Source organism: Pristis pectinata, chromosome 2, assembly GCF_009764475.1.
Source record: "Pristis pectinata isolate sPriPec2 chromosome 2, sPriPec2.1.pri, whole genome shotgun sequence".
In the NCBI taxonomy this organism is placed as follows: domain Eukaryota; kingdom Metazoa; phylum Chordata; class Chondrichthyes; order Rhinopristiformes; family Pristidae; genus Pristis; species Pristis pectinata.
In genome coordinates, this window is record NC_067406.1 from 98,662,069 (window position 1) to 98,681,504 (window position 19,436).

Sequence of the window (19,436 nt, forward strand, 5' to 3'; positions counted from 1 at the left end):
AGACAAATGTGAAATGTTGCACTTTGGTAAGTTAAACCAGGGCAGGACATACACAGTAACTGGCAGGGCCCTGGAGTGTGTTATAGAACCACAAGATTGCAAGCCATGGGTGAGGTACTGGAAGACTGGAAGGTGGCTAATGTTGTGCCTTTATTTAAGAAAGGCTGCAAAGATAAAGCAAGGAACTACAGGCCAGTGAGCCTAACATTAGTGGTGGGAAAGTTATTAAAGGGGATTCTGAGAGACTGGATCTACCTGCATTTGGAAAGGCAAGGACTGATTAGGGGTAGTCAGCATTGGCTTTGTGTGTGGGAAATCATGTCTCATGAATTTTATTGAATCTTTTTGAAGAGGTGACCAAGGAGATTAACAAGGGCAGGGTGGTAGAGGTTGTCTACATGGACTTTACAAGGCCTTTGACAAGGTCCTGCGTGATAGACTGATCCAGAAGGTTAGATCTCATGGGTTTCAGAGTGAGCTAGCCAATTAGATACAAAATTGGCTTGATGGTAGGAGTCAGAGGGTGATAGTGGAAGTTTGTTTTTCAGATTGTGCGCCTGTGACCAGTGGTCTGCCATGGGAATTGGTGCTAGGTCCCTTTGCTTGTTATCTTTATTAATGATTTGGATGGGAATGCAGGTGGCATGGTTTGTAAGTTTGCGGATGACTCCAAAATTGGTGGTATAGTGGACAGTGGACAAAGTTATCTAAGATTACAACAGGATCTTGGTCAGCTGGGAAAGTAGGCCAAGGAATGGCGGATGGAATTTAACTTGGACATGTGTGAAGTGTTGCATTTTGGGAAGTTAAACCAGGGCAGGACTTACACAGTAAATGACAGGTCTGTGGAGAGTGGTGTAGAACAGAGACACCGAGGGGTATAGATACATAGTTCCCTGAAGGTGGCAACACAGGGAGACAGGATGGTGGAGAAGTCATATGGTACACCTCCCTCATTGGTCAGAGCACTGAGTACAAGAGTTTGGATGTCATATTACACCTGTACAACATGTTGGTGAGACCACACTTGAACCATTATGTGAAGTTTTGGTTGGCTAGCTATAGGAAGGATGTCATTAAACTGAAAAGGCTGAGTTTTTTTTTCCCTGGGGCATAGAATTCTGAGGGGTGAACTTACAGAGGTTTTTAAAATCATAATGGATATTGATAAGGTGAAAGATCACACAGTCTTTTTCCTAGGGTAAGAGAGTCTAAAACTTGAGGGCATAGATTTAAGGTGAGAGGGGAAAGAATTAAGGGGGACCTGAGGGGCAAGTTTTTCACAGAGAGGGTGGTGAATATATGGAACAAGCTTTCAGAGGAAGTGGTAGCAGGGGCAACAATGTTTAAAAGACATTTAGGCAGGTACATGGATAGGAAAGGCTGAGAGGGATATGGGCCAAATGGGACTAGCTCAAGTAGGCAACTTAGTCAGCACAGACGAGTTGGGCCAAAGGGCCTGTTTCCGTGCTAGATAACTCAATGACTCTATGATTCTAAGTGCATATTCAGTTCATGCATACTTATGATTCTTTTGGACATTATTAGAATTATTTCCAAGAGAATAACTGAACAAGCGTATGGTCCTAATCATTCTCAATTATTGTCTTTGGAAGGAAAATACACTACTCTTAAATTATCTGAGTGACTTTCTGTTCAGTAAAAAAATAGGTCCTTGGACAGATCTTTAAATCTTTATCTATTTGCTCAATTCCACTTGTGTGTATTTAATGACCTCTAGTTATATGCATTATCCATTGTATTCACTTATTTTCAAATGGTGTAGATTGCAGAGGCACTAGCTAGAAGATTACACTACCCACATTACAGTAGAGGAGGTGCTGGGCATCTTAAAAGGTATGAAGGTGGAAAAATCTCCAGGGCCTGACCAGGTATATCCAAGAACACTGTGGGAGGCTAGAGAAGAAATTGAGGGAGCTCTGGCTGAGATATTTGCCCCATGCCATGGGTGAGGTGCCGGTAGACTGGAGGGTTGTGAATATTGTGCCTTTATTTAAGAAGGGAGGCAAAGAAAAACCTGAGAATTATAAACTAGTAGGTCTAACGCCTGTAGTAGGTAAGTTACTGGAGAGCATTCTGAGGGATAAGATATATGTGCACCTGGAAAGACAGGGGTAAGGGGGTAATCAGCATGGTTTTGTGTGTGGGAGATCATTTCTGACAAACTTGATTGAGTTTTTGATGATGGGAGCAAGAAACTGGATGAGGGCAGGGTGGTAGACATGGTTTATATGGACTTCAGTAAGGCCTTTGATAAGGTTCCAAATGGTAGGCTACTCTGGAAGGTTTGATCACATGGAATCCAGGGAGAGCTGACTAATTGGATATGCAATTGGTGATGGTAGGAAGCAGAGAATGATGGTGGAAGGTTGTTTCTTGGACTGGAAGCCCATGACTAGTGGTGTGCCTCAGGGATTGGTGCTGGGCCCATTGTTGTTTGTCATCTATATCATCTATGTTGGGGCATAGATAGGGTGACCAGTCTTTTTTCCAGGTTTGGGGAAATGAAAACTAGAGGACATAGTCTTAAGGTTAGAGGTGAAAGGTTTAATAAGAACCTGGGGGCAACTTTTTTTATACAGCGGGCGGTAGATATATGGAACCAGCTGCCAGAGCAAGTGGTTGAGGCAGGTACATTAGATACATTTAAGGAGTATGTGGACAGGTATATGGATGACAAGAGTTTAGAGGGATATGGGCCAATTGCTGGTAAACGGGATTAGCTTGAATGTACATCTTGGTTGGTATGGACAAGTATGGGCCGAAGGATCTTTTCCTGTGCTGTACAACTCTATCACTCAACGATTTGGATCAGAATGTACAAGGCATGGTTAGTAAGTTTGCAGATGGCACTAAAATAGGTGGTGTAGTGGACAGTAAAGAAGGTTATCAAAAATTACAGAAGGATATTGATCAGCTAAGTAAGTGGGCCAAGGAATGGCAAATCAAGTTTAATTCAGATAAGTGTGAGATATTGCAGTTTGGAAAGTCAAATCAAGGTAAGACTTCCACAATGAATGGTAGGCCCCTGGGGAGTGTTGTAGAACAGTGGTGTACAAGTACATAGTTCCCTGAAAGTGAAGTCACAGGTAGACAAGGTGGTGAAGAAGGCTTTTGGCATGCTGGCCTTCATCAGTCAGGGCATTGAGTATAAAAGTTGGAAGGTCATGGTGTGGTTGTACAGGACACTGGTGAGGCCGCACTTGGAGTATTGTGTTCAGTTTTGGTTGCCCTGGTCTAGAAAAGATGTTATTAAACTGGAAAGAGTGCAGAAAAGATTTACAAGGATGTTGCCAGGACTTGAGGGACTGAGTCACAGGAAGAGGTTGAACATGCTAGGACTTTTCTCTTTGGAGCATAGGAAACTAAGAGGTGATTTTATAGAGTTGTATAAAATCATGAGGGGCATAGATAGGGTGAATGCACTCAGTCTTTTTCCTAGGGTTGGGAAATCAAGAATTAGAAAGCATACATTTAAGTTGAGAGGGCAAAGATTTAATAGGAACTGAGGGGCAACATTTTTTCCAGATGGTGGTACATATGTGGAATGAACTGCCAGAGGAAGCCATAAAGGCAGGTACAATAACAACCTTTAAAAGGTACATAAATTGGAAAGGTTTAGAAGGTTATGGGCCAAATGCTGGCAAATGAGACTAACTTGGCTGGGGCATCTTGGCCACCATGAACCATTTGGGCCGAAGGTCCTATTTCCATGCTGTATAACCTTATGACTCTCTATGACTCTACCTTGCAATAAATCTAAACAATATGTTTTTTAATTGATTTCTATGTGGTGCATCCAAAGATATCTGTGTTAAAATTGTTGTTAATGGTTCCAACTGTAGGATAAATGTGATTTATGGTACTATATTATCTGTAAATAGATATTTATTTGACATGAATTGTATATATAAAGCTGCTCGACAGATAAATATCTTGAATAACCCACAGAGATGAAAAATATTGCAAATGAAACAACTCAACCTAGATTTTCTTTGTGATTCACATCACCATTGCATGTTTAAGACTTGAAAAAATGGTATAAGTAACTGAGCCTCCAAAGAATTTCTGCACAGTCTTTAAAAAGAGATGCAGTATTTATCTGCTTTGTTCAATTAACTTGCTGATCAGTGGTGATCCCATTGGGGGGTTGATAGTGGGGAACATAACAACTTTTAAAAGACAGTTGGACAGGTACATGGATTAGAAAGGTTTAGAAGGTTATGGGCAAAACACTGGCAAATGAGACTAACTCGGATGGGGCATCCTGGCCGGCATAAGTTGCTTGTGAGTATCACTTTGCAGGAGTTGGGACATGGAGTGAGAGTGTGAGAGTTTAAAAGACGTAAGTCAGCTAATTGTTAGTTAATTGTTGATTGGCTAATTAGCTAATTAACAGTACCCAACAAAAGGAAGGTAGGGTCAAGTGGAGTGGCCATTGTGAGATGGGGGTAGGTGTAGGGTTTTATTTTTATTTTTATTTTTTTCATTTTCCTGTTAATCCATGACCTTTGACTTAGTTTAGATAAAATGGCAGTCAGGGCAGTTCCTGCAAGATGTGGGAAGTCAGGGAACCTCACGGTGATGAAGTGCACCCAGCTGCAGCTCCTGGCTGACTGGGGTCAAGGAACCTCTGGTCAAGAAAAAGAAGGAAGCATACATTGTGTTTAGGGTGTTGGGGATGAGTGAATCCCTTGATGACTATAAAAAGATTAAGAATACTCTTAAGAGGGAAGGTATGAGGTGGATCTGGCAGGTAAGGTTAAGGAAAATCCCAAGAGGATCTATAGCTATACTAAGAGTAAAAGGGTGGCTAGGGAGAGAGTAGGTCCCCTTAGAGATCAGCAGAGCTGTCTATATCTTGAACTGCAGGAGATGGGTGGGATTTTTAATGAATATTTCTCCTCCATGTTTACTGGCCCCTCAAGAGATAAGGGAAACAAATGGAGATGTTTAGGACGACATTCATATTACCAGGGAGGAAGTATTTGCAGCCTTTGACCTTGTGGCAGACTAGAGAAATTGCAGAGGCCCTTGTGGAAATATTTGCATCATCGTTAGCCACTGGTGAAGTTTCAGAAGACTGGAAGGTGGTTAATGTTGTTCCATTGTTTAAGAAGGGTAGCAAGGACAAGCCAGAGAACTACAGGCCAGTCAGTCTGACATCAGTGATGGGGAAGTTACTGGAAAGAATTCTGAGGGACAGGATCTACCAGCATTTGGATAGACAGTTTGATTAGAAGGAGTCAGCATAGCTTTGTGCATGGGAAGTCATGTTTGATGAATCTTTTAGAATTCTTTGAGGAGGCAACCAAAAAGGTAGATGAGAGGTAGGGCAGGGACGTTGTTTATCTGGACTTTTTCAAGGCCTTTGACAAGGTCCTGCATAGTAGGTTGGTCTGGAAGGTTAGGTCCCATGGAATCCAGAGAGAACTAGTTGGGTAGATTCAAAATTGGCTCGGAGGTAGGGAGCAGAGGGTGGTGGTTGAAGGTTGTTTCTCAGAATGGAGGTGAGTGACTAGTGGTTGGTGTTGGGACCCTTGTTATTTACTGTATATAAATGATTTGGATGGTAATGCACAAGGCTTGATCAGTAAATTTGCAGATGACACTAAAATAGGAGGTGTTGTTGATAGTGAAGAAGGTTATCATAGATTACAGGGGGATCTTGATCGGTTGGGGAAGTGGGCCGAGGAATAGCAAATGAATTTCAATGCAGGTAAGTGTGAGGTAATGCATTTTGGAAAGTCAAACCAGCCTAGGACTTGTACCGTGAATGGTAGGGCACCAGGGAGTGTAATGGAACAGAGGGACCTAGGAGTACAAGTGCATAGTTGAAGGTAGACAGGTGGTGAAAAAGGCTTTTAACATGCTGGCCTTCATCAGTCAGGGCCCTGAGCATAGGAATTGGGACATTATGTTGCAGTTGTATAAGTCATTGGTGACGCTGCCCTTGAAGTACTGTGTACAGTTTTCATAGAATCGTAGAATAGTACAGCACAATACAGGCCCTTCGGTCCACAATGTTGTGCTGACCTTTAAACCATGCCTAAGACTATCTAACCCCTCCCCCCCCCCTGCATATCCCTCTATTTTAAATTCCTCCATATGCTTATCTAGCAATCTCTTGAATTTGACCAATGTACCTGCCTCCACCACTGCCCCAGACAGTGCATTCCATGCCCCAACCACTCTCTGGGTAAAAAGACCTCCTTCTGATAGCTCCCTTGAACTTCACACCCATTACTTTAAAGCCATGCCCTCTTGTATTGACTATTGGTGCCCTGGGAAAGAGGCACTGGCTGTCCACCCTATCTATTCCTCTTAATATTTTGTATACCTCTATCATGTCTCCCCTCATCCTCCTTCTCTCCAAAAAGCCCTAGCTCCTTTAGTCTCTCCTCATAATGCATGCTCTCTAAACCAGGCAGCATCCTGGCAGTTTTGGTCACCTTGTTATTGGAAAGACATGGTTAACCTGGAAAGAATGCAAAAAAAGACTTACAAGGACATTGCCAGGACTAGAGGACCTGAGTTATAGGGAGAGGTTGGCCAGGCTAGGTCTTTATTCCTTGGAACATAGGAGAATGAGGGGTGACCTTATAGAAATATTTAAAATTATGAGAGGCATAGATAAGGTGGATGCCGACTGTCTTGTCACCAGGGTAGGGGAGTTCAAAACTAGGGAGCATAGGTTAAGCGTGAGGGGGAAAGATTTAAAAGGGACCTGAGGGGTAACTTTTTCATGCAGAGGGTGGTGAGTATATGGAATGAGCTGCCAGAGGAAGTGGTTGAGGCAGGTACAATAGTATCATTTAAGAAGCACTTGGATAGGTACGTGGAGGGGAGGGGCCTGATGGGATAATGAAGGGAAATTGGGACTAGCTGGGTGGACAATGTGGTCAGCATAGACTCATTGGGCCAGAGCCTGTTTCCATGCTGTACTGCTCCATGACTCTACAGAGGTGCAGTTGGATGTACTCGGGATCATCTGGGATGCTGAGGATATCATAGATGAGAGCTTTAGTGAGGTGGTCACACTTCAAGTGCAGGTTACAGATAGATGAGTGACCATCAGGAGAATTAAGGGGAGTAGACAGACAGCACAGGATTCCCGTCACTAACACTTATACTCCTTTGGATGCTGTTGGGGGGGAGGATTACCTTTCAGAGGCCAGCAGCAGTAGTTGGGTCAGTGGTATCGTGTCTGGCTCTGAGGCAAAGAAGAGAATGGTAAAGTCAGGCAGAGCGATAGTGATAGGGGACTTGATAGTAAGGGGCACAGATAGGTGATTCTGTGGTCACAGTTGAGACTCCAAGATGGTGTTGCCTCCCTGGTGCCAAGGTCAAGGATGTCTCACAGTGGGTCTAAGACATCCTGAGATGGGAGGGTGAGTAGCTAGAGGTTGTGGTCCATATAGGTACCAATGACATAGGCAGGAGTAAGGATGAAGTCCTGCAAAGTGATTTTTTTTTGGAGCTAGTTAGAAAGTTTAAAAAGCAGGACTTCTAGGGTTGTAACCTCAGGATTACTACCCATGTCACGTGCTAGTGAGGTGAGAAATAGATACATTGTGCAGTTCAATACATGGCTAAGGAGCTGGTGCACAAAGGAGGGCTTCAAATTTGTGGATCACTGGGCTCTCTTCCAGGGCGGGTGGGACCTGTAAAGACAATACTGCATGTGAACTGGAGGGGAACCAATATCCTTGCTGAAAGGTTTGCTGGTGATATTCAGGAGGGTTTAAACTAGAGTGGCAGTGGGATGGGAACCACAACAGCAGGGCAACAGGTGGTAGGGTTGAGGGCAAGAAAGGTGGTATGACAAATAAGACTGAAAGGAAGGACAGTAAGGAACAGGCTAATAAACATGGTGGGACTGATGGGCTGAAATGTGTTTATTTCAATGCTAGGAGTGTTATAGGTAAGGAGGATGAACTTGGAGCCTGGATCAGTACATGGAATTACGATATTGTTGCCATTACAGAGACCTGGTTGTGTGAGGGACAGGACTGGCAGCTCAACATCCTGGGTTTCGTTGTTTTAGATGTGATGGAGTGGGGGAGGGGGTAAAATAGGAGGAGGGGTTGCACTACTGATAAGGGAGAATGTCACAGCAGTACTCAGAGGGCATACTGGAGGGCTCATCCACAGGGGCAATTTGGGTGGAGCTCAGAAATAGGAAAGGTGCAATTATGCCGATGGGATTATACCATTGGCCCCCCAGTAGCCACTGAGAGGTGGAAGAACAGATTGGATAAAAACGTAAATGGGTGGATTAGCAAATTTGTGGATGACACCAAGATTGGTGGAGTTGTGGACAGTGTAAATGACTATTAAAGAATACAGTAGGATATAGATCAGTTACAGATATGGACAGAGAAGTAGCAGATGGGGTTTAATCCGGGCAAGTGTGAGGTGTTGCACTTTGGGAGGTCAAATGAAAGGAGAAAGTGTACAGTTAATGGTAGTTCCTTTAATAGCATTGAGGTACAGAGGGATCTTGGGGTCCAGGTCCATGGTTCACTGAAAGTGGCTACGTAAATGGATAAGGTGATAAAGAAGGCATATGGCATGCTTGCCTTCATTGGTAGGGGTGTTGAGTATACGAACAAGGAAGTCATGCTGCAGCTATGTAAAACTTTAGTTAGACTGCACTTGGAGTATTGTGTGCAGTTCTGGTCACCCCATTATAGGAAGGATGTGGAGAGGTTGCAGAAGATGTTTACCAGGGTGCTGCGTGGATTTTAGCGTATGAACTATAAGGAAAGCTGGACAAACTTGGTTTGTTCTCCCTGGAGCGTCAGAGGCTGAGGGAAGACCTGATTGAGGTTTTAAAGTTATGAATGGCATAGATAGGGGAGACAGTTGGAACCTTTTCCCCAGGGTAGAAATGCCAAACACCAGAGGACATGCTTTTAAGGTTAGAGGGGTGAAGTGTAAAGGGGATGTGAGGGGCAAATTTTTTACCCAGCAGGTGGTCGGTACCTGGAATGGGTTACCAGGGGTAGTAGCGGAATCAGGCAGTTTGGTGGAGTTTGGTGGTAAAAAGCTTTTAGGTAGACACATGAATATGGAGGGATATGGATGATGAACAGGAGGGCATTTAGTATAAATTGGCATCAAGATTGGCACAACATCGTGGGCCAAATGGCCTGTCCAGTGCTGTACTTTTCTATATAAAATTCAAAGGTTGTGAGACTTTCTTTTCTTCTGAAGCACGATTCATCATGCTATAGCCAGAAGTGAAATCCCACAGATGCTGGAAATTGAAATGAAAGCAGAATATACTGGAAGGACTTGGAGAATAAGGTCTATTAATGAAAGGTCATCAATCTCAAACACTAACTCTGCTTCTTTCCAGAGATATTGCTTGACCTACTGAGAATTTCCTTCATTTTCTGTTTCAGTGGTCAAGGTTCTCTGGGTGGCTAGAGTTAATGTGTGACATGATCAGCCTCTAGAAGCACTTCATGATGATGGATGTCGGAGCCACTGGGTGGTAGTCATTAAGGCATGTTACCTTATTTTCCTTTGGCACTGGGGTGATAGTGGCTGCCTTAAAGCAGGTGGGAACCTCCGACTGGAGTAGGGAGAGGTTAAAAATACTCCTGCCAGCTGATCTACACAGGATCGAAGGTCACGGCCAGGGACTCCATCTGGACCAGTTGCTTTCTGGGAGGCTAATCTGACATCTGCAACAGTGATGGTGGGTACAGGTGCATTGAAGGCTGTCGGGGCTTCTGTTCAAAACATGTATAGAATGCATTGAGGTTGTCGGGGTGGAATCTTCTTTTCAAATGCTGTTGCTTTTTACTCTACTCTACTCGCATGAAACAGCTTTCCTAATAGGAAGTTCACACCAACCCCTGGCTCAATCTGACTGTGAGGGATGATATAAATTGAAGAGGGTTAGAAAGCATTTGGGGTGGGGCGGGGTGGGAGTGAAGAACTGGGGATAAGAAAGTAGAACTCTTGTGGTCCTATTTAAGGTACAGTGAACAGCAATGTTATAGTGGCCAATTAACCTTTTTTGCTAATTGGATAAATGTTGACAGATGCTGTGAAAGCTTGTTTCTTTTTCTTCAAAATAGTGTTGTAAGATCTGAGCAAACAGGCCCTCAGTTCACCATCTCATCTGTAAATAATGCACCTCCTGTAAGTGTAGCATTCCCAACACTGGAGGAACAGCTTGGATGTATGTGTTGAAGCCTCTGAAGTGAGGCTTTAACTTCCAACTTCCTGACTCAATGATAAATGACCCACTTGACCACAGGTGACACTGTAACACTGCAATGTAAACATCACCTTCTGTCCCAGCAGCTGTTGCAGGAAAAACATGAAAAATGCATAAGTAGTAGAAATTACTTGCACCTCTATTTCCTTGTTTGAAATTAATTCTACATTATTCCAGCACCACAAGTATACTGGAAATAGAGTGGAAATACATCCAGTTGGTAACGAGGAAAGGAACTCAAGACTTTGAATACTGTAGGGAGTTCTATCTCCTTAGGATGAAATATTCTTTGTTTAAAATAAGAAATCCTCAGAACTGTCAAAACCTTTTGTTAGAAAAGGCAGCTGAAAGTGGAAAGGAGGCAATGTTCATCACATTGTAGATTATAGCTTTTTGCACTATGCTGGTTATTATACAATTGAACTGTTGCTTGGATTTAGCCTGTAACCCTGATATGCAAGCATCTGCTAGCTGAAGGCATCTTAGCACCTCCCAAATCCACCTGACCAGGGGTTTATTTGGGTGGGATTAGTGCACATTGAAGCCTGAGTGGCTCCTGGTTCTACTTGCTGCCCAACTCTACAGTTAAATACACAGACTGAATGACTTGGTCCAGTCTCTGCCTATGATCACTGTTGCATATCTATGGTCTGTAATTATGGGAGACAATTGGATCCATCTGTCTCCAGAGACAACCCAATAGTTCAACTCCTGGATATGTGCGCCAACATGGTTGAATTCTTCAATGGGAAGTGAAAGGGCTAATAAATGTACAGAAATGGATTCACCCACATTCAAGATTTATTTGAATTGGTGATAAAAGGGAGTGGAAAGGAAATGAGGTAGAAATATTTGCTAGTTGTATGGTAAATGATGACATAGTTGCAGCAAATTCAACTGAATGACAGATTTCCATATGGTTACTTTATGTCATTACAGTATAAGCTTATGCACATGTACTGTGGGCAAGGAACCTGTGCCATGAACAGTACACATCAGAAATCTGAGTGCATGGTTCAAGAATGTCACCAGTCATAAAATTACCCTATCAAGGTTTCTATATAGTATAACAGGTGAGAATAACTAGTGGTTATCTATATTCATTACACAGAAATATATTTTCAGTCTGTAGTAGTTCTAATTTGATATTAAACTTGAGAAAATGAACTAAAACAGAAGATGCAAGGAATACTCAGAAGATTGGACACTATTTGGGAGAACTTGGACAGGTGAAAAGGACAAACACCCAAGACTTCATCTTGTTTGCTTTCCCCACAGCTTGATCTGCTGGATATTTCTTAAGAAAAGTGTTTCAGGTTTTCAATATCTGTGTTTTGCTTTTTGCTTGAGAGAACATAGTGGAATCTTTATTCTGTAACTAGACTCAAGTGTTATAATTTATTTGTCATGTGCCTATTTGGGATATCAAATGTGTTAAAACGAAACTAGACCCTTCAAATTAAATTATGGAGCTTAATTCCTCACTCCTAGTTCACATTGCATCTGTGGAATGCAATATGTCCTTAGGAAACTTTGCCTCTAGTCATAAATATCTGCTTCAATATTCTGCATATTGGCTGAGTCTCTTTATTACATTTTTGTAAAGAGTCACTCCATTTTATCTACTAAAATGCAATCTATTTTTCTGAGGATTGTAGTCACTTTTGATCTAGAGTTATATCAAGTAGACCCTGCAGCAAATTCAGCTGAATGAGAGAATGCAACTGATAGGGAAGGAGGCATTTTATGAGTTTCATATTATGAGACAATATGTCACAGTCCATTTATATGCTTGGTGTACTTCAGGAAGACAAAAATGTAAAAATATCTAAACAAGAAAAGTTTGTAGTTGGATGATTTCTTCAGATAATTTTTCTGGCTTTGCCTATTTCTCTTAAAACTGTTTGGATACTGTAAACAAATAATGTTTTTTAAAAAAAGATATTAAATTTTCATGGGACTCCTAAAAGTGTAGTTTGTGGCTGTGTGGTAATGATAAAATAATGCAGCTATCAAAAACCTGTTATGCTGTGATAGAACATCCATTAAACAGTCTTCAGGTTCATTTCACTTAGGTACATCATTAACTTTTATAATAAATTCTGTAGCAATCTATAAAACTATTCAATGTGACTTTAATAAAATGATTAAACATATGTTTAAAGAAAATTTGCTTAATTTACATGATGCAAATCTTAATTGCTTTAGTGTCAGCTTGGCAACTATAAGTAGTGTTAATATTTTTGACAGTTTCTCATGGGAGAGACTCTATTTTGGTAAACTGGATCCAAAATAGGCTTGATGATAGAAGGCAGAAGGTAGTGGTTGAATGGTGTTTTCCTGACTGGAGGTCTGTAACGTCTACACTTCCTGCTGCCTCGGGGAAGCAGCCAACATAATGCAGGGCCCCTCCCACCCCAGTCATTGCCAAGAATGGAGGGCAGTAGTTATAAGGAGAGATTGAATAGGCTGGACTTATTCTCACTGGAACACAGGTGGCTGAGGGGTAAACTCATAGAGCTTTATAAAATTATGAAGGGCACAGAATGGATAGATGGCCAGAGTCTTTGTCCCAGAGCATGGGAGTCCAGAACTGGAGGGCACAAATTTAAGCTGAGAGGGGAGAAATTTAAAGAAGATAAGAGGGGTAAGTTTTCAGGGTGGTGATTATCTGGAACAAGTTGTCAGAGTAGGTGGTAGAGGCATAAACAATTGTAACATTTAAAAGGCATTTGGATAGGTACTTAGAAAGGAAAGGCATATAGGGATACGGGTCTAATGCAAGCAAATAGGATTAGTGTAGATCAGCAATCTGGTTGGCATGGATGAGGTGGGCAGAAATGGCCTGTTTCTGTGCTGTATGATTCTATCCATCCTTGCTAAAGTAGTTTTTGCTCCTGTCATTGAGTAGGTGGCAAAAAAGAGTGTTTGGAAGATTTTAAGCCAATTGGACAAAAAACAACTCCTGTAATATTATTAAGAGATAGTACCTTCCCAATGACAGACACTACATTTTTCTGTATTTTACCATTGGTCATTGAGTCATAGAATCATAGAGTTATACAATACAGAAACAGCTTAAATCATCATAAATCTATGCCCTCCAGTTTTAGACTCCACTATCCTGGGAAAAACACCACCTTATCCATCTTTCACCTTATCTATGCCCCTCATGATTTTATAAAGTTGCCCCTCAGCCTTCTACTCTTCAGGGAAAATAGTCCCAGCCAATCCAGTCCTTCCTTATAACTCAAGCCCTCCAGTCCAATATATCTAATAATATAAAAGAGGATACCAAAAGTTTTTTCAGATATATAAAGAGTAAAAGAGAGGCAAGAGTGCTGGAAAATGACACTGGAGGGATAGCAATGGGGAACAAAGAAACAACGGACAAACTGAATAAGTATTTTGTGTCAGTCTTCACTGTGGAAGACACCAGCAACATGCCAGAAATTCGAGAGAGTCAGTGTAGTCGCTATTATTAAGGAGGAGGTGCTTGGGAAACTGAAAAGTCTGAAGGCAGTTAAGTCACCTGCACTGGATGGACTACACCCCAGTGTTCTGAAAGAGGGAGCTGAAGAGATTGTGGAGGCATTAGTAGTGACCTTTCAAGAATCACTAGAATCAGGAATGGTTTCAGAGGACTGGAAAATCGCAAATGTCACTCCACTCTTTAAGATGGGAGGGAGGCAAAAGACAGGAAATTATAGGCCAGTTAGCCTGACTTCAGTGGTTGATAAGATATTATAGTCCACTATTAAGGATGAGGTTTTGGAGTACTTGGAAGCTCATGATAAAATAGGCCAAAGTCAACATGGTTTCCTTAAGGGGAGATCTTGCCTGACAAATCTGTTGGAATTCTTTGAGGAAGTAACAGGCAGGGTAGACAAAGGAGAGTCAGTGGATCTTGTTTACTTGGATTTTCAGAAGGCCTTTGACAAGGTGCCACACATGAGGCTGCTAAACAAGATAGGAGCCTGTGGTATTAAAGGTAAGGTACCAGCATGGATAGAAGATTGGCTGACTGGCTGAAGGCAAAGAGTGGGAATAAAAGGGGCCTTTTCTGGTTGGCTGGTGGTGACTAGTGGTGTTCCGCAGGGGTCAGTGTTGGGTCCACTTCTTTTCACATTATATGCTAATGATCTGGATGATGGAATTGATGGCTTTGTGGCCAAGTTTGCAGATGATACAAAGATAGGTGGAAGGGCAGGTAGTGTTGAGGAAGCAGGGAGTCTGCAGAAGGACTTGGACATGTTGGGAGACTTGGCAAAGGAGTGGCAGATGGATACAGCGTAGGGAAGTGTACAGTCATGCAGTTTGGTAGAAGGAATAAAGGCGTAGATTATTTTCTAAATGGGGAGTGAATTCAGAAATCAGAGGTGCAAAGGGACTTAGGTGTCTTAGTGCAGGATTCCCTAAAGGTTAACTTGCAGGTTGAGTCGGGAGTAAGGAAGGCAATGTTAGCATTCATTTCGAGAGGACCAGAACATAATAACAAGGATGTAATGCTGAGGCTTTATAAGGCATTGGTCAGACCACATTTGGAGTATTGTGGGCAATTTTGGGCCCCATATCTAAGGAAGGATGCGCTGGCATTGGAAAGGGTCCAAAGGAGGTTTACGAAAATGATCCCGGGAATGAAAGGTTCAAGGCCTGTACTCACTGGAGTTCAGAAGGATGGGGGGGGGGGGGGTGCGGGATCTCATTGAAACCTATCGAATACTTAAAGGCCTGGATAGAGTGGATGCGGAGAGAATGTTTCCAGTAGTGGGAGAGTCTAGGACCAGAGGGCACAGCCTCAGAATGTAAAGATGTCCCTTGAAAACAGAAATGAGGAGGAATTTCTTCAGCCAGAGGTTGGTGGGTCTGTGGAATTCATTGCCACAGACAGCTGCGGAGGCCAAGTCATTGGGTATATTAAAAGCAGAGGTTGATAGGTTCTTGATTAGTAAGGGCGTCAAAGGTTACAGGGAGAAGGCAGGAGAATGAGGTTGAGAGGGAATAAATCAGCTATGATCGAATGATGGAGCAGAATGGCCTAATTTTGCTCCTATGTCTTATGGTCCTGCAACATCCTTGTGAATCTTTTCTATACACCTTCCAGCTTAATGACATCCTTCTCATAGCCAGGTGACCAGAACTGCGCACAATATTCCAAGTGCTGTCTCACTAACGTCTTGTATAGAGGTAATATGACATCCCAACTCTTGTACTCAATGCCCTGGCCGATGTAGGCAAGCATGCCAAACTCTACACCACCCTGTTTACCTGTATTGCCACTTTCAGTGAACCCAAGAGATCAATAATTTCCTTTTCTGTTGTCAAACATTGCTTGTAATATCAAGTACGTAACAACATTAATTAAATATTTACTAAATAAAATGATTAATTTTGTAAGTATTATTATGTACAAAATGTTGACAAATTCAAAAAGCATGACATAAGCACAAACATAAATCTATAACAAGCTATTTACCAATTGCAAGAATATTTTGAAATAGATGAGAGAATTATTTTGTGTAAGAAGTAAACCAAATTCTGATTTTCTGAAACAGCAAATTCAATGAATTTTATGTTATAAAAGTTTCTGCAGGTTATAAGATCAGATTGTCATATAACAAACCACATCATTCAACTGGAGTGAAATAGAACCTTCATGTAATCAAATACCAAATTCAACATGGATATTTTAAATGCTAATGTATTGCAACTGACACTATCAGAAATCTTTGACACATGCTCAAATATATTTATAACTTCAACGTTAGTTACTAAGGATTCCCAAACATGTTATTTCGATATCTAAATATAGAAATTTATAAAATAAAATGAAAATTTCCTTTCATATCAAAGCAAAAAATAACAAAGGAAATAAATCAGATTGTTTTCAACATTTATGATGGCATACTTCATTTCACTCTTACTGTCGGTTGTTCATGAATCAATGGAAAAGCTCAAAATGAAATTTAGAAAAATGCAGGTGTTATCTATCTTTTTAAAGCAAGAAAGTGATTAGAATAATGCAGCCTGGTGTAGAGACTTCCAAAGGTTCTTAATCAACTGCATGAAATGCTCTAGCTGATTAATAACCTGATCTTTGCACTGCTGTCTCCACTTTCACTTTGTACCTCATGCTGAGTCCCCCATCAAATTTTCTCTCTTAATTATTTAGCTGAATCTCCCAAGGTGGAATACCTGTGCTGATGTTTGTGGGATGAATAGCTTTTGATTGGTACTCATATGATGTGCAAATTCTCTGCTTATTCCAAGGTGTATCACTTTCAGTGCATCCTAAAGGATAAGAACTGGAACATGCAGAAAGCAATGAGCATATAGTATTTACATATTTTATTGACAGAATTATACAGCAAAAAAACAGGCCATTTGGTCCACTGGGTTCATGCCAATCATCAGACACATATTTACACTAATCCTACTCTAATACCATTTTATTCTCCCCCATCCCATCAACTGCCCAGATTCTAATGCTCACTTGCACACTAGGGACAATTTATAGTGGCCAATTAACCTACCACCTACAAGTTTTTAGGATTTGGGAGAAAACCAGAGCACCTGAAGGAAACCTGCACAGTTACAAGGAGAACATGCAAACTCCACACAGACAGCACCAGAGGATTGGATTGAACTGGGTTGCTGTGAGGAAGCAACACTGCTATGCTGCCCTATTGGCTGGATCTGAAAAGTTATCAAGAGAATGTTATTGAAGAGAAGACTTAACTTTTTCTTAGGAAAGGTTATTTCTGAAAATTTATTTGATTTTTTTCCACAAATGCTGCCTGACTTTCTTGGTATTTGTAGGAATTTCTGTCTTTATACTTGAAGGTTTGCTTTGTTGAATAGAAAAATGCTGCTGAGCACTGCCTCAACCTAGCTTGAGCTGAAGTAGGGTGACCGGTCGTCTGGCAATGTTTTCTTTCTTGATTGTTACTAACAGTAGTCTTTGTTGAAATTAGATAAAACAGATTCTAGCAGCATTGAGGTACAACCCGAATGGATATAAATCGATCTGTCAACCATCTGCTTGATGTAAAAGGATGCAACTAGAATGAATGAGTAACTGGAGGAGCTGTGTGTCCTTTGTATTTAAATGGGCAATGAGGTACGAAAAGAGGAAAAAGGCACACACATTTATATCACACTACTCACAATTCAGGAAGCACTTAATAGCCAATAAAGTATTTTTGAAATGTCATTGTTGTAATGTTGGAATAATCTGCAAACTGAAACAAAGAGCATTACATACCAGTTAATCAGCTTATATTTACTAAGGTTAATTCAGATACAAACATTATCCTGTATATTGAAACAAATGTACAAATTTGCAAATTATCAGCATGATTAAGTTTCTAGTTAAATAATGATTTTACAAAAGTTGCAGGTTCCACAATATTAAGCCACTTTTCAATTATTGATTCAAGACATCGGTGCCAAGTGCTGGTCCACAGACTCTTTCATCACAGTCCAGAAAGAAGAGAGAGAGGTGGTAAAAAGATTGCAGTGGTTGCACAGGGACTGTGTGCAGAAATGATCGGCATATGGGCCCAGTTCAGGTTACAGTCATCCAGAAGAGCAGGAAAGGTGGTGGGTGTGATGGTCTGCCTCCAGAGGTTATGTGTAGTCAGCTGGTGAATGGTGAATGAGTGGTTGATGGTTGGTGTAGACTCAGTGGGTGAAAGGGCCTGTTTCTGTGATTCTATGATTGTCTCTGTGATTTTATGACCCCCTAGCAGGGCAGAGGAACAAATTTCTGTGTCGCTTCCTAAACCAACATCTCCAACATCGAGGTTCTGATCATGCTTAACCAGTGATTGGGCCATATCATCTTTATACCTGGTATAGGACCCCAAAAACAATCATCCTACTCCGAGTTCGATCAGAGCAAAAGATCTCTGAGAGGACAGAGAAAATGCTTAAGGATATAACATCCTCACTGACTCATGGGAATCCCTGGCCTATGGCCAGTCAAAATGGAGAAGAAGCAGTGAGGAAGGCACTGAGAACTTTGAACTCTCTCTCTCATACGTCCATCAAGTCCAACTCTCCTTTAATTCTTTGGTTACTTATCAACATTAGAGGCAAATCACAGAGCCAATTAACCCACCAGCACATGTTTAGGATGTGGGAGGATACCAGAGCATAGGGTTATAGAGTTCTACAACACAGAAATGGTCCCTTTGGCCCACCACGTCCATGCCAACCTTCTTGCCTTCCTACACTAAGCCTATTTACCTAACTTAGCTCCATACCCTTCTATACCTTGTATATTTGTGATAATTATTTCTGATTCCACCACCTCCTCCAACAGTGCATTCCAGATATCAACAACTACACAAAAACAGCTCTCAGATTCCCTATAAAATTGCTACCTCTTGCCTTAAAACTATGCCCTCTTATTTTTGATATCCTCACCACAGGATAAAGACTTTGACTTTCTACCCCATCTATGCCTCTCATAATCTTACATGCTTGTATAGGTCATCCCTCGGCATCCTTCACTCCTGGGAAAATAAGCCCAGCCTATCCAATCTCCTCCCATAACCAAAATACTTCAATCCAGGAAACATCCTCATGAATCTCCTCTCTACCATCTCCAGCACAATCACATCCTTCCTATCATGTGGTGACTACAGCTGCACACAATACTCCAACTGCGTCCTAACCAGTGTTTTGTAATGTTGCAACATGACATCTCATTTCTTATATTCTATGCTCCAACGCAAGAAGGCAAACATGCAAGTTTCCTTCTTCACCACCCTATCCACCTGTGTTGACACTTTCAGTGAACTATGGAATTGGATTCCTAGATCTCTCTGTTCATACATATTTTAGTGCCCTACAATTTACTGTAAACATACTACCCCTGTTTGACTTCCCAAAATGCATCAGCTCTTACTTGTCAGAATTCAATTCCAAATGTCAAGGCTTCACCCAACTTTTATATCCTGCTGTAGCCTCAGATAACCTTCCTTGCTATCCACAACACTAATTCTCGTGTCATCCTTAAACTTGTTAATCATTCCTCCTTCATTCACATCAAAATCACTAATATGCATCACGAACAGCGAAGGTCCCAACACCAATACTTGGTGAATACAGACGTGAAGTACTCATTTAGGACCTTACCCTTATGCCCTAGCTTCACACGTAGATTATATCC